Consider the following 17236-nt stretch of genomic DNA (forward strand, 5'->3'; position numbering starts at 1 on the left):
ATTCAGAGATAACATCAAATATAACAACCCAATGCGTTTCGTCTAGTAACTAGACTTCATCAGGGGTATGTCTCATATAGGACACTGGAGTACCACTGGCTGTCTGTTTGGAAAAAAAAAATTCCTGTGTGAATCTGTATGGACAGCTTACCTGTATCTGTATTTCACGTTTGTGTTTGACACATGAGGTCCATTTTTGGCAGGATCTTGCTGTTTTCACCTTCCTTTTGAAAGTTAGAAACATAGGAAATAGCTGAATTCTGATCAATCGAATATATGAGACTGGCTTGAAGCTTCGGCAGTCTCTTTTTTGATGTTTTGAAGTTATTCTTTGAAAAATCCTGAGTGTCCATTCTGATTGATCACATTTTGATAAATGTTAATACCAAAAGACATACCCCTGATGAAGTCTAGTTACTAGACGAAACGCGTTGGGTTGTTATATTTGATGTTATCTCTGAATAGCATATGAGGAAGATTAAAGATATTGCACTAAGTTGCCGATATTCCTCTATCAACTTCAAAGATGGAGTATTCGAAGAGAAAAGACATCATTTTGTCTGTGTAATATGATGGACTTGCTTCATTGCTTCTGTACATTTTAATAAATTTTTTATGAAAGAACAGTTCATGTTTATGTTTTAAAATCAATGTTAATTGTGAAACCCACTGGGTTCCCTGTATTTATAGGTTAAAATAACCTTTGGGCGCCAATTTCCTTTCCTTTTTATATTTTTTTATATCTGTATAATTATTAGATTTATATTGAATAGCTGCTAATCCTAGAGCAGCAGCCAGGCAGCCCTGAAATGTCCTCACCTCACAGAGGATAGTCAGCAACCATCAGACTAGCAGCCGGGCCGCCTTGTAGGAGCTTCAGCCAGCCCTTTCCGTGCGGCGTGCTGGAACTCTGAGTCTCTGGGTGCAGCGGCAGCGGGCGGCACTTTTGTGACGTCACACGTTGTGACGTCTGCGCTGCACAGGAGGCTCCGAGTCACCATGGGAATGCGGCGCAGGGAGGGCTAGGAAAGCCTTCCACTGCGCCGCCATTACAGAAAACATGTATGCCATATAATGCTGGGCGGCATTATAACTACCTCTATGCGGCAGCGGCCAGGGGCCTAGGAATGCTGCAGTAGAAGGAAAAAAAATGTTTCCCTATCTACAGCAGCATACAGCAATGTGGATGCTGTGGGCCTGTTTGTAGTGTGGGCCTGGAGCTGCAGCTCCATCAACCCCATTGTTAATCCGGCCCTGCAAACATCACATGATGCAGAGATAAATTTAAAAAAAAAGAGGTGCAAGATGGAATTGTCCTTGGGCCCTCCCACCCACCCTTATGTTGTATAAACAGGACATGCACACTTTAACGAACCCATCATTTCAGTGACAGGGTCTGCCACACAACTGTGGCTGAAATGACTGGTTAGTTTGGGCCCCCGCCAAAAAAGAAGCAATCAATCTCTCCTTGCACAAACTGGCTCTACAGAGGCAAGATGTCCACCTCCTCCTCATCGTCCGATTCATCACCCCTTTCACTGTGTACATCCCCCTCCTCACAGAGTAATAATTCGTCCCCACTGGAATCTACCATCTCAGGTCCCTGTGTACTTTCTGGAGGCAATTGCTGGTGAATGTTTCCACGGAGGAATTGATTATAATTAATTTTGATGAACATCATCTTCTCCACATTTTCTGGAAGTAACCTTGTACGCCGATTGCTGACAAGGTGACCGGCTGCACTAAACACTCTTTCGGAGTACACACTGGAGGGGGGGCAACTTAGGAAAAATAAAGCCAGTTTGTGCAAGGGCCTCCAAATTGCCTCTTTTTTCTGCCAGTATACGTACAGACTTTCTGACGTGCCTACTTGGATGCGGTCACTCATATAATCCTCCACCATTCTTTCAATGGTGACAGAATCATATGCAGTGACAGTAGACGACATGTCAGTTATCGTTAGCAGGTCCTTCAGTCCAGACCAGATGTCAGCACTCGCTCCAAACTGCCCTGCATCACGGCCAGCGGGTGGGCTCGTTAATCTTAGCCTTTTCCTCGCAGCCCCAGTTGCGGGAGAATGTGAAGGAGGAGCTGTTGACGGGTCACGTTCTGCTTGACTTGACAAGTGTCTCACCAGCAGGTCTTTAAACATGTGCAGACTTGTGTCTGCCGGAAAGAGAGATACAACGTAGGCTTTAAACCTAGGATCGAGCACGGTGGCCAAAATGTAGTGCTCTGATTTCAACAGATTGACCACCCGTGAATCCTGGTTAAGCGAATTAAGGGCTCCATCCACAAGTCACACATGCCTAGCAGAATCGCTCCGTTTTGGCTCCTCCTTCAATGCCTCCAGCTGCTTCTGCAAAAGCCTGATGAGGGGAATGACCTGACTCAGGCTGGCAGTGTCTGAACTGACTTCACGTGTGGCAAGGTCAAAGGGTTGCAGAACCTTGCACAATGTTGAAATCATTCTCCACTGCGCTTGAGTCAGGTGCATTCCCCCTCCTTTGCCTATATCGTAGGCAGATGTATAGGCTTGAATGGCCTTTTGCTGCTCCTCCATCCTCTGAAGCATATAGAGGGTTGCATTCCACCTTGTTACCACCTCTTGCTTCAGATGATGGCGGGACAGTTTCAGGAGTGTTTGCTGGTGCTCCAGTCTTCGGCACGCGGTGGCTGAATGACGAAAGTGGCCCGCAATTCTTCGGGCTACCGACAGCATCTCTTGCACGCCCCTGTCGATTTTTAAAAAATTCTGCACCACCAAATTCAATGTATGTGCAAAACATGGGACGTGCTAGAATTTGCCCACATGTAATGCACACACAATATTGGTGGCATTGTCCGATGTCACAAATCTTCAGGAGAGTCCAATTGGGGTAAGCCATTCTGCGATGATGTTCCTCAGTTTCCGTAAGAGGTTGTCAGCTGTGTGCCTCTTATGGAAAGCAGTGATACAAAGCGTAGCCTGCCTAGGAACGAGTTGGCGTTTGCGAGATGCTGCTACTGGTGCCGCCGCTGCTGTTCTTGCTGCGGGAGGCAATACATCTACCCAGTGGGCTGTCACAGTCATATAGTCCTTAGTCTGCCCTGCTCCACTTGTCCACATGTCCGTGGTTAAGTGGACATTGGGTACAACTGCATTTTTTAGGACACTGGTGACTCTTTTTCTGACGTCTGTGTACAGTCTCGGTATCGCCTGCCTAGAAGGTGGAACCTAGATGATATTTGGTACCGGGGACACAGTACCTCAAGCATTTCTCTAATTCCCTGTGAATTAACGGTGGATACCGGACACACGTTTAACACCAACACAGCTGCCAAGACCTGAGTTATCCGCTTTGCAGCAGGATGACTGCTGTGATATTTCATCTTTCTCGCAAAGGACTGTTGGACAGTCAGTTGCTTACTGGAAGTAGTACAAGTGGTCTTCCGACTTCCCCTCTGGGATGACAATCGACTCCCAGCAGCAACAACAGCAGCGCCAGCAGCAGTAGGCGTTACACTCAAGGATCCATCGGAGGAATCCCAGTTAGGAGAGGACTCGTCAGACTTGCCAGTGACATGGCCTGCAGGATTATTGGCGTTCCTGTATAAGGAGGAAATTGACACTGAGGGAGTTGGTGGTGTGGTTTGCAGGAGCTTGGGTACAAGAGGAAGGGATTTAGTTGTCAGTGGACTGCTTCCATTGTCACCCAAAGTTTTTGAACTTGTCAATGACTTCTGATGAATGCGCTCCAGGTGACGTATAAGGGAGGATGTTCCGAGGTGGTTAACGTCCTTACCCCTACTTATTACAGCTTCACAAAGGCAACACACGGCTTGACACCTGTTGTCCGCATTTCTGTTAAAATAATTCCACACCGAATAGGTGATTCTTTTTTTGTAATTTGACCAAGCATGTCAATGGCCATATTCATCCCACGGACAACAGGTGTCTCCCCGGGTGCCTGACTTAAACAAACCACCTCACCATCAGAATCCTCCTGGTCAATTTCCTCCCCAGCGCCAGCAACACCCATATCCTCATCCTGGTGTACTTCAACAGTGACATCTTCAATTTGACTATCAGGAACTGGACTGTGGGTGCTCCTTCCAGCACTTGCAGGGGGCGTGCAAATGGTGGAAGGCGCCACCTCTTCCCGTCCAGTGTTGGGAAGGTCATGCATCGCAACTGACACAAATGGACTCTCCTTGGGGATTTGTGAGTTAGAAGAACGCACAGTTCTTTGCTTTGCTTTTGCCATCTTAACTCTTTTCAGTTTTCTAGCAGGAGGATGAGTGCTTCCATCCTCATGTGAAGCTAAACCACTAGCCATGAACATAGGCCAGGGCCTCAGCTGTTCCTTGCCACTCCGTGTCGTAAATGGCACATTGACAAGTTTACACTTCTCCTCAGACGCTTTTAATTTAGAATTTTGGGTCATTTTACTGAACGTTAGTTTTTTGGATTTTGCATGCTCTCTACTATGACATGGGGCATCGGCCTTGGCAGACGACGTTGATGGCATTTCATCGTCTCGGCCATGACTAGTGGCAGCAGCTTCAGCACGAGGTGGAAGTGGATCTTGAACTTTCCCTATTTTACCCTCCACATCTTTGTTCTCCATTTTTTAATGTGTGGAATTATATGCCAGTAATATTATATCAATAGCAATGGCATACTGTACTGTACTATATATGTATACTGCTGGTAACCAAAATGCTTCACTGTCCTACTAATGCTGCACAGAGACAGTATACTTGACACAGAGCTGCAAGATACAGCAATGGCCTACTGTACTGTACTATATATGTATACTGCTGGTCACCAAAATGCTGCACTGTCCTACTATATACTGCTCACAATAATGCAGCACAGAGATAGTATACTTGAAACAGAGCTGCAAGATACAGCAATGGCCTACTGTACTGTACTATATATGTATACTGCTTGTCACCAAAATGCTGCACTATCCTACTATATACTGCTCACAATAATGCAGCACAGAGATAGTATACTTGACACAGAGTTGCAAGATACAGCAATGGCCTACTGTACTGTACTATGGGGGTCATTCCGAGTTGTTCGCTCGTTGCCGATTTTCGCAACGGAGCGATTAAGGCGTAAATGCGCATGCGCATGGTACGCAGTGCGCATGCGCTAAGTATTTTAGCACAAAACTTAGTAGATTTACTCACGTCCGAACAAAGAATTTTCATCGTTGAAGTGATCGGTGTGTGATTGACAGGAAGTGGGTGTTTCTGGGTGGAAACTGATCGTTTTCTGGGAGTGTGCGGAAAAACGCAGGCGTGCCAGGATAAAACGCGGGAGTGTCTGGAGAAACGGGGGAGTGGCTGGCCGAACGCAGGGCGTGTTTGTGACGTCAAACCAGGAACAAAACGGGCTGAGCTGATCGCAGTGTAGGAGTAAGTCTCGAGCTACTCAAACTGCTAAGAATTTTGTATTCGCAATTCTGCTACTCTTTCGTTCGCAATTCTGCTAAGCGAAGATACACTCCCAGAGGGCGGCAGCCTGGCGTGTGCAATGCTGCTAAAATCAGCTAGCGAGCGAACAACTCGGAATGACCCCCTATATGTATACTGCTGGTCACCAAAATGCTGCACTGTCCTACTATATACTGCTCACAATAATGCAGCACAGAGATAGTATACTTGACACAGAGCTGCAAGATACAGCAATGGTCTACTGTACTGTACTATATATGTATACTGCTGGTCACCAAAATGCTGCACTGTCCTACTAATGCAGCACAGAGATAGTATACTTGACACAGAGCTGCAAGATACAGCAATGGCCTACTGTACTGTACTATATATGTATACTGCTGGTAACCAAAATGCTTCACTGTCCTACTAATGCTGCACAGAGACAGTATACTTGACACAGAGCTGCAAGATACAGCAATGGCCTACTGTACTGTACTATATATGTATACTGCTGGTCACCAAAACGCTGCACTGTCCTACTATATACTGCTCACAATAATGCAGCACAGAGATAGTATACTAGTTGACACAGAGCTGCAAGATACAGCAATGGCCTACTGTACTGTACTATATGTATACTGCTGGTCACCAAACTGCTGCACTGTCCTACTATATACTGCTCACAATAATGTAGCAGAGATAGTATACTTGACACAGATATTTGCAGCACACTGAGCACAGATATGGAGCGTTTTCAGGCAGAGAACGTAGATATTTTCAGCACACTGAGCACAGATATTTGCAGCACACTGAGCACAGATATTTGCAGCACACTGAACACAGATACGGAGCTTTTCAGGGAGAGAACGCAGCCACGTCCTCTCCGTTCAATCTCCAATGCATGAGTGAAAATCGCGGTGACGTGCGGCTCTTTATATAGAATATGAATCTCGTGAGAATCCGACAGCGGGATGATGACGTTCGGGTGCGTTCGGGTTAACCGAGCAAGGTGGGAAGATCCGAGGCTGCCTCGGAACTGTGTAAAATAGGTGAAGTTCAGGGGGGTTCGGATCTCGGAGAACCGAACCCGCTCATCTCTAATCTAATTACATCCTCTCTGTACAGTACACATAACATCACATATCTTGTCTTTCTTTACTCTCACACCCTCCTGACACTTGGACAACATTGCTGGGTGATAATTTCATACAACCCATTAAGAACCTAGCAATCTGGTGGACCATTATGCAATAGATAGCATCTATCCTTGTCTATCTATGGCTATTTCCCTATAGATTGTAAGCTTGCGAGCCTACATGTCTGTCTGTTTTTACCCAGTTTTGTTCTATTACTGTTGTTCTAATTGTAAAGCGCAACGGAATATGCTGTGCTATATAAGAAACTGTTAATAAATAAATAAATAAATAAACTATCAGATAACACTTAAACGGAATAGAAAAGTAAAACACAGATGAAAATAATCATTTTCAGATTTGAAAAATCAACAACAAATGAAAGAGCTCTGTATGTATGTGCTGGGACACCAGATGGTTTAGAGATATCACAAACGTTGGTCTTTGCGAGAATGGAAGTTCTATGATTAACACTGGAAGATGATAGAATGCAGAATTACACAAAATCGCAGCGTCGTCCATGTGTGACTTTTTGCAAATACCGCTACAAGCACTTCCCTATTTCAGAAACCTACAGTATATCACTGGATAATCAACTGCTCTATGGATCCTGACCTTGATCCTTACCCAATCTGGTATAAGCTGCTCCATTTGTGCGCCTGAAATTTTATCACAGAGTTTACAGCATTAATCCCATGCAAAATATCTCTGGGGCAGGCTATAAGAGAATATTGCAATTTATTGTTCCTCGTTTTTTCTTAAGACTGCTTTTAGTTTATGACATTGTGCACAGTTATTAATTGCTACCTTAGCAACCACAGTCACATGGCACAGGAGGATGATGTAAGCAGAGGAGAGGCACCACCTCTCTCTGCTATAGTCAGCTAAGAAAAATACTTAAACAGGTACTATACTTAGGGGGACATGTACTAAGCAGTGATAAAAGTGGAAAAGTGAGCCAGTGGAGAAGTTGTCCATGGCAACCAATCAGTATTGATGTAACATTTATAATTTGCATACTATAAACATATACAGAGCAGCTGATTGGTTGCAATGGGCAAGTTCTCCACTGGCTCACTTCTCCACTTTTATCACTGCTTAGTACATGTTCCCCTTTTTACATGTCGGTATTTTGACCTTGTCGGTATTTTAAATGTCGGTATTTTGTCCATGTCGGGATTTTGACCTTGTCAGGATTTTGACTGTCGGTCAATTGCTGTCGGGATTTCGACCGTCTGGATTTTGATTGGAGGTATTTCATACCGATCCCACACCAGAATACTTATTCATTGCACAGTTTCCTTTAATAAAGGACGATGAAACTTTTAATCTGGATAAATCTCCTTTAATATTAATGAAAAATATAAATGATTTAAAAATAAATCTTAATTTGCTCGATAATCTTACTGAGGCCAAGTAGAAAATAATATACTCCTTAATTAAACCCGAGAATGATTGCTCCACTAAATAACATTCTTATTACAGCACTGGCTGATGAATGACTGTGATTTATCTGTGAGACACACAGGAAATCTATCTTGTCTATCTGCAAGCTTGCTGCCATTCTGGAGACATAACTGAGTGTGGCGCAGATATTTGCTACACGAGCGGAGAAAGAGATTGGTGGATCCTCTTATCATTTAATTGAGGTGAATCCTGCATCCCGTAACGTAACAAGCACTGCAATGCTTTACAAATGCTAATGCGTTATACAATAATGATAAAGAGGTAGAATATATTCATAATGCATTAGCGCTGTAGTTTCTTGAAACAACGCGTGCCAATGGCGGCTCATTAACTTGTCAATGCTAGTGGCTAAAAGACCAGCATGTATAAAGAACTGCCCGGGGGGCACGCTAACTCCCGTTTGTACATTTATTTTCTCTGAAATGGTCTTTGAACTAAAATTGCGCTACTGCAAACTAAAGTATAAATTAGAATAACTTTTAATACCTAGAGTGCATAAATATTCTCGGCATTGCCTTTACCATGATAATCCATGTCTCAGTAGATTTGACTTTGCATTTTCCTTTTGCGTGAACCCTGAACCGCATTGAATTTTGTCTATACAGTATCTCAGAAGTTTGTTCGCTTGTATTACTGTAGTGCTGCGAGATAATCCTCTGCTGCCATCTACTGGCCTTTGTGAATGATCTAAATTTAGCACAGGAGGGTAATGTAGAATACGCTTTCCACAGGTGGTGAAGAGATTTCGTTGTACTGATTGTTCATTGTACTGATTGATGAGTAAAATTGATCAAACACGCATTAAAAAAGAATTACTCCTGCATATAACAGAGAACTAGTTACTGCTCTAGCAGGAGAAATCTAATCAGCCGTCTGTGAGTCATACTTGCCTACTTTTGAAAAAGCATTTCAGGGAGATTGTGAAAGTAACACCTATAAGTGTGGAAGTGTACTGCTACATCGGAGAGGCATGTAATGAAAATTACTTACATCCAAATATAAATTAGCCCCAAAGTTGGTAATATCTATGTGTTGAAGAAAAGACACATGATATTTTGCAGGATTTGTTCGTGTACTGTATTCTACAAGAGGTTCCATATATTGTAAGTGGCCACGAGAAACCTTATATCAAACGCATGTAGCCATATTGTAGTCATTGGGGCAGATGTATTAACCTGGAAAAGGCATAAGGAAGTGATAAACCAGTGATATGTGCTAGGTGATAAACACACCAGCCAATCAGCTCCCATATGTAAATTACCAGTTAGGAGCTGATTGGCTGGTGCATTATCACCTTGCACTTAACACTGCTTTATCACTGGTTTATCACTTCCTTATGCCTTCTACAGGTAAATACATCTACCCCATTGTGCCTTATAACCAATGCAGGGAAATGGCACTGATGAGCCCATTTGAATGTATGTATCTCTGATTTCTTTTATTTCCCCAAGAATGTAACAGCTACATAATGGGGATAGGGTGCAATCGGGAGATTGCTGGACTATTCAGGGAGTGAGGGAGATTGCAACTATTTCAGGGAGTCTCCTGCAGAATGAGGGAGGGTAGGCAACTATGCTGTGAGTCCTTTAGAGGTGACAGCACAAACGTGTTGGAATGCCGGTTATGATTCAGATGGTGTCGGCGCTGGGCAGTGCCGTAACTAGGCATTTTAGCGCTGTGTGCAAGAAACGATAGTGGCGCCCCCCCCCCAATGTAAGATAGGGGCAGTGCGCGCCTACGGCGCGCAAAAAATTTATAGGGGCGTGGCTTAATGGGGAAGGGGCGTGGCCACAAAATAATAGCAATTCATACTACGGTGTACAGTAGTCTACATTATTCAAATTACGCTGCACAGTAGCGCCCCTTTTATACATTACAATAGACAGCGTCCCCCTTTTTACACGTTACAGCAGCCAGTCCCCCTTTTTACACATTGCGGCAGCTAGTCCCCCTTTTTACACATTGCGGCAGCCAGGCCCCCTTTTTACACATTGCGGCATCCAGGCCCCCTTTTTACACATTACGGCAGCCAGTCCACCTTTTTACACATTGCGGCATCCAGGCCCCCTTTTTACACATTACGGCAGCCAGTCCCCCTCTTTACACATTGCGGCAGCCAGTCCCCCTTTTTACACATTGCGGCATCCAGGCCCCCTTTTTACACATTACGGCAGCCAGTCCCCCTTTTTACACATTGCGGCAGCTAGTCCCCCTTTTTACACATTGCGGCAGCCAGGCCCCCTTTTTACACATTGCGGCATCCAGGCCCCCTTTTTACACATTGCGGCAGCCGGGACCCCATTTTACACATTGCGGCAGATGAGACCCCATTTTACACATTGCGGCAGACGAGACCCCATTTTACACATTGCGGCAGACGAGACCCCGTTTTACACATTGCGGCAGACGGGACCCCATTTTACACATTGCGGCAGACGAGACCCCATTTTACACATTGCGGCAGACGAGACCCCATTTTACACATTGCGGCAGACGGTGTCCCAGAGAGAGAGAGAGAGAGAGAGAGAGAGAGAGAGGGGGGGGGATATACTTACCTTCTCCCCGCTGACAGGCTCCTCGTGCAGCTTCCTCTCGGTGCAGGCTGTGTGAGGTGAGAAGGAGGAGGAGGGAGGGGGAGCAGCAGCAGCGCTATTTGATTGGTAGTAAGCGCCGCTGCAGCATCCCCCTCTCCTCCTGTATTGGTTGCCTGGCGCTGCTGTGGATGCTGGGGAACCGCATCCCAGCATCCTTAGCAGCGCTGGGCAGCCAATACAGGAGGAGAGGGGGATGCTGCAGCGGCGCTTACTACCAATCAAATAGCGCTGCTGCGGCTCCCTGCTCCCCCTCCCTCCTCCTCCTTCTCTCCGCTGCCCGGCGCTGGTCCTCTTCTCCCTACACAGCGGGGCGCACGGCGCAGACTTCGGCGGCATGTAATGAGTCAATTTGACTCATTACATGCCGCTGGCCGTTGCGCCCTCAGGGCAACTGCGCTGTGTGCCAAGCCCCCTTGGCACACACGTAGTTACGGCCCTGGCGCTGGGCACATAGGCCATATATCAGGATGCTTAGGGAGCCTTTGCTCTACAATGGTAGCCAAAATTACGGACACTTTTTGAAATGTGAATGTTTTTCAACTTCGAATGCTTATAAAAACTGTTACACTTCACACAGTGCATTGATTCATATATCAAATGAAAGGAAATTTAATGCTGCTTTCAACACAAGGAACATAGGTCAAATATTTGCATTACAACAAGGGAAGTTATGCAGTGAAAACAACACTTAAGGTGAAAATCCCTGTGTACTTATGATGTCACTGTCCTATCAGTATTTCGTTGGGTATCCTTTATTTTTCAAGACAGCAGCACAGCGACGTGGCATCGAGCCAACCAATGTTTGGAGCTCTTCCTTCTTTATTATGTGGTGCCATGAGACAATGATAGCCTCAATTAATTCTCTCTTTTATTGGATGGACGTCTCAGATGTACCAGTTTTTTCAAACGGAACCACAAATGTTCTATGGGGTTCAGGTCTGGGCTGTTTCCTGGCCATCCCAGCACCTGTATGTCATTCTCCGTGAACCACTGTTTGCATATCCGTGCAGTGTGGCAGAAAGCTGAATCCTGCTGGGGAAAAAAATAGGATTTTGGTTACCTACTGGTAAATCCTTTTCTTGTAGTCCGTAGAGGATGCTGGGGTCCACATTAGTACCATGGGGTATAGACGGGTCCACCAGGAGCACTTTAAGAGTTTGAGAGTGTGTGCTGGCTCCTCCCTCCATGCCCCTCCTACCCAGGGCCGGATTAACAATGGGGCGGATGGAGCTGCAGCTCCAGGCCAACCATTGAAAATAGGCCCACAGAGTTCCCTGCAGTGCAGGCAGTGCTGATAGGAATTTTTTTTCCTGTCACCACGACCAGTCCAGCTTACTCCCCACCCGGCCACCCGATCACCCACCTGATCACCTGCATACCACAGTGTCCAGCGGGCCGATGGAAGCCCCTCCTACATCAGACGCAGAGACAGTTGAAGCCCCGCCTCCCGGACTTGTCATACGCTCTGTCTTCAGGACTCGTTATAAGCCCCGCCTCCCGGACTCGACAAGCCCCGTCTCCCCACCCATGTGAAGCCCTGCCTCCTGCAGCTATCTGAAGCTCCGTACAAGGTCCCATAATAAACCCCGCCTCCCGGACCCACCATAAGCCCCGCCCCCATCTGAAGCCCCGCCTCCAAGACCCATCAAATGCTTCGTTTCTCTCAGAACTTTTGAAGTCATTTTTTAAGCATGAACTCTGGGGGAGTTGATAGACTATTTAGTCCTATTCCAAGGGATTTAAAATGCAGCACACAGGGGTCGCAGCTTTTCTTGTATACATGCTGCGCCCCCTGACCCCATTTCTGCTCCTCCCCCTGTGCTCTGCTGCTCTTTATCCCAGCCCAACGTGACGGAAACAACTGAAGAGAAAGCAGCGCCAGGCGGTAGGGGAGGGAGGTAAGCATGTAGAAGTGCCCGGAGCGGTAGGAGGGCATTTAGCGCCGCGGGTAAGCTTAGTACATCCCGCCCTATGTGGGCTTCGGCCAGTCTCTCCACCTCTTTCTCTGCCTCCCACTCCGAACTGTATCTCTACCCCCTCCCCACCTGTGACTGCCCCCTTCTCTCTACCTGTGCTTCCACCTCCCTCTTCACATGTGTCTCTGTCATCTTCACTACCTGTGTTTCTGCCCCTCTTGCCACCTGAAACTTCCTACTTGTGCCTTTGCCTCATTTACCACTTGTGTCATTGCCCCTGTGCCTCTGCTTCCCTCCCCACCTGCGTCTCTGCCCTCTACTTGTGTCCCTTCCCCCTTCACCACCTATGTCTCTGCCCCTTCTCCACCTATATCTCTGCTTTCTCTCTACCAGTGTTTCCACCTGCCTCACCACCTGTGCCTCTGCCTTCTCTCTAATTGCGCTTCCACTACCCTCATCAAATGCATCTCTGCCTCCCTCCCCACCTGTCTCTGCCCCCTTTCCATCTGTGTCTCTGCCCCCTTTCCATCTGTATCTCTGCCCCCTTTCCATCTGTATCTCTGCCCCCTCTTTACCTGTTTCTCTGCTCCCCTCTCAACCCCTATCTCTATTTTCCTCTCCACCTGTATTTCTACCTTCTCTCCATATATCTCTACCCCCTTACCACCTGTATCTCTACCCCCTTACCACCTGTATCTCTGCCTCCCTCTCCACCTGTATCTCTACCTTCCTCTCCACCTGTGCCTCTGCCTTCTTTCCATCTATGCTTCTGCTTCTCTCTCCAAATGTATCAACTGTGAAGAAAAGAGGTTCTTTCAGGAGCAGTTTCATCATGAAGACATCATAGTGCCTGACATGTCATACAAGGGAGCCCTGAACAGGATGGGAAGATCAGGTCAGTAGTCTTGTGTTGGGCTGGGCCGTAACTAGCACTGTACCAGTGGTGCCTGGCACACAGGGCATATGCACTGTGCACACAGAACCCTCAGCAACACCCACGTGGCCGCACCACTGCTTTACTAGTATTGTCCATTCACCCACCGCTTGCTAGATTCAGCGCCCAGCTACTTCTCACATAGGTATCCGGGCAGTGCTTCAGCTTCCCATCCATCGTCATGCTATGCCCCTCTCGGCTTCCCCTTCTGTGTCTGCAGTGTCTTCTGGGAGAGAGGGCATCTCTCCCAGCCCACCCACAGTGCCCTGCGCCGTGAAGTGCTGCAGCATTTGGGAGGGAGAGGAGGCTACTGAGCCTAATCCACAATCACTGGCAGGCACGGAGTCACTGAAAAACAGACTGCAGCAGAGGTCCACAGTCCAGCAGCAAGGCAGGTCAGTGAGCCCAGCAGCAACAGGTGCAGCAGTATAGTGCACACACCTGACAGTGACTGGCTCCACCTTGCCCTCAGTCACAGAGATTGGCATGTGGGGTATGATGATGATTAGGAGGAATGCATAACCTAGTCCTTAGGCTGCTCCTCCATCCCCCTGCCCCATGCCTTGGACATCTCTGCTTTGCTCGCATACCACCATCAGGCTTCTACCTGCTTGCACCTCATGTCATCTGTCTGTTGCCCCTCCCCACTAGATTGTTAGCTCTTCAGAGCAGGGCCCTCTTTCCTCTTGTCTAAACCCTCTTCTTGACACATTTCACTCAGCGACCATCTTTACCTGCTTTCTCTCCTGCTGGTAAAGGCTCATCTCTATCTATGGCCCCCAGTCCCAAGTAGTACAATGATTACTTCTTCGCTACTTACATCTAAGCTGTATTATGTTTTGAGAATTGTGTTGCTCTTTGTTACCTGCACTCCATTTTTGTTATTTATTTACTGTTATGCTAAGTTTTGTCTCCCTGTACTGTCCTTTGTACGGCGCTGCAAAACACTTGTGGCGCCCTATAAATAAAATGTAATAATAATAATAATGGGGTCTCTACAGTGGAGTGATGTGCATAAGGGGCTGTACCTGGCATTATTTGTATTAGAGACACTATTTTGCAGTGAATACCGGATATTACTCTGCTGTGTAATGTGACTAATGGACACTACTGTGCAGTGTAATATGAATATCAGAACACTACTGTGCGGTGTAATGTTAAATTCTGTGGCCACGTCCCTAACCTATAAAACCATGCCCCTATATTTTTGCCACACGTCTTCGGGGCGCACTATCCTTATTTTTAATATGGGGGTACCAATTCAGTTTCGGTATCAGGGCAGAAAACTATTTAGATGCTGGCTCCCCCCCAATTTCGAGATCCTGTGCATGCCTAAGCCAGCCACCCATGGACTGATGCACTGTAGTGAGTAGTCATCCAGAGTAGTCTATCCCGTCACCAAGACCAAGTCTGCACCCTTCCTGCTCCTATACCCAACTGTCCCTTTTTTATCTTCTACTCCTCCCATCTGCATCCTCAGGCCCATCCCATCCTTTCCCCCTATCCCGCCTGTACTGCCTCACTCTAAACTTCTTCCACCTCTGGAGCTGCTCTGCAAAGAGACAGAGACAAATGTAGTGTGGGGAGGCAGAGTAGTGATGTAGTGTGGGGATGTTGAAGGTAGTGCAGTGATGTCATGTGGGGAGGTAGTGCAGGGTTGTAGCATAGTGATATATTTCAGAGATTCAGTCTGTGGAAGTAGCGTAGTGATGCAGTGTGTGGAGGTAGTGCAGAGATGTGGTATAGTGAAATAGTGATAGGATGTAGTGTGGGGAGGCAGATCAGTTATACTATATAGTGCATGGATAAGGTATGAGTAGGTAGCAGTAATATAGTGTTGGGAGATAGTTTGAGGAGGTGTAGTGTGGGGTGGTAGCAAAGTGATTTACTGCAGGTATGTAGTGCAGGGAGGTAGTGTAGTGAGGTAGTGTGGAGAGTTAATTCGGTTATACTGTATACAGTAGTGCACAGATGAGGTGTAAGTAGGTAACAGTAATGTAGTGTTGGGAGGTAGTTTGGGGATGTATAGTGCGGATATGTAGTGTAGTAGTGATATAGTGAAGAGATGTAATGTGGAGAGGAAGTGAGGTGATGTAGTATTCCACCACTGCCCACGCAGGAAGAAATTCTCTGAAGCGCTAATCACACCCACTGCGAAACACACAATAGGCCCATTAAAATTTTCAGCTCCAGGCCCATGTAGAACTTAATCTGGCACTGCTCCTACCAGACTCAGTCTAGAAACTGTGCCCGAGGAGACGGACATCTTCGAGAGAAGGATTTAACACAGATAATGGTGAGATTCATACCAGCTCACACATACAAGGCACACCAAGCTAACTTGCTTGAAATGCTCCGCAACTGCTGAAACATTTCTAACCAAGTAACAATGCAGTACTAAACTAAAACAAAGTTGTACTGAGCCAAATAATAATAGCAGGAAAACGAAGCGCTGGGCGGGCGCCCAGCATCCTCTATGGACTACGAGAAAAGGATTTACTGGTAGGTAACCAAAATCCTATTTTCTCTTAAGTCCTAGAGGATGCTGTGGTCCACATTAGTACCATGGGGATGTACCAAAGTTACCTGAATGGGAGGGAGAGTGCGGAGGCTCCTGCAAAACCGATTGACTGAACTTCAGATCATCAGAGGCCAAAGTATCGAACTTGTAGAACTTTGCAAACGTGTTCGACTCAGACCAAGTTGCAGCTTGGCAAAGTTGCAATGCCGAGACACCCCGGGCAGCTGCCCAGGAAGACCCCACCTTACGAGTAGAGTGGGCATTAACAGATTTTAGACACGACAATCCTGCCGTAGAATAAGCGTGCTGGATAGTGAACCTAATCCAGCGAGAGATCGTCTGCTTAGAAGCAGGACACCCAATTTTCTTGGGATCATATAGGACAAACAGAGAGTCCAATTTTCTGTGACGAGAAGTTCTCTTCACATATATCTTCAGAGCCCTTACAACATCTAAGGACTTTGATGTAATTGAGGAGTCAGTAGCCACTGGCACCACAATAGGTTGGTTGATATGAAATGCCGACACAACCTTCGGAAGAAAGTGCTGACGTGTCCGCAGCTCAGCTCTGTCTATGTGGAAGATCAAGTAAGGGCTTTTACAGGATAAAGCCCCCAATTCGGACACGCGTCTAGCAGAAGCTAAGGTCAATAACGCGACAGCCTTCCATGTAAGAAATTTGACCTCAACCTCCTGTAGAGGCTCAAACTAATCCGACTGAAGGAATTGCAGCACCACGTTAAGGTCCGAAGGCGCCGTAGGCGGTACAAAGGGAGGTTAGATATGCAGAACTCCCTTCAAAAAGGTCTGAACCTCAGGGAGGGCAGCCAATTGTTTCTGAAAGAAAATGGATAGGGCCGAAATCTGGATCTTCACAGATCCTAACCTCAGGCCCATATCCACTCCTGCTTGCAGGAAGAGGAGAAAACGTCTGAGTTGAAACTCCACCGTAGGAAACTTATTGGATTCACACCAAGAGACATATTTCTACCAAATATGATGGTAATGTTTAGACGTTACCCCTTTCCTAGCCTGTATGAGGGTAGGAATGACCTTCTTCGGAGTGCCCTTCCGAGCAAGAATCAGGCACTCAACTTCTATGCCATCAAACGTAGCTGCGGTAAGTCTTGATAGGCGAACGGCCCCTGCTGCAGCAGGTCCTCCCGAAGGTCTGCGTACCAAGCCCTTCTTGGCCAGTCTGGGGCATTGAGGATCGCTTGAACCCTTGTTCTCCTTATGAG

This window comes from Pseudophryne corroboree, chromosome 7, assembly GCF_028390025.1.
Source record: "Pseudophryne corroboree isolate aPseCor3 chromosome 7, aPseCor3.hap2, whole genome shotgun sequence".
Taxonomy (NCBI): Eukaryota; Metazoa; Chordata; class Amphibia; order Anura; family Myobatrachidae; genus Pseudophryne; species Pseudophryne corroboree.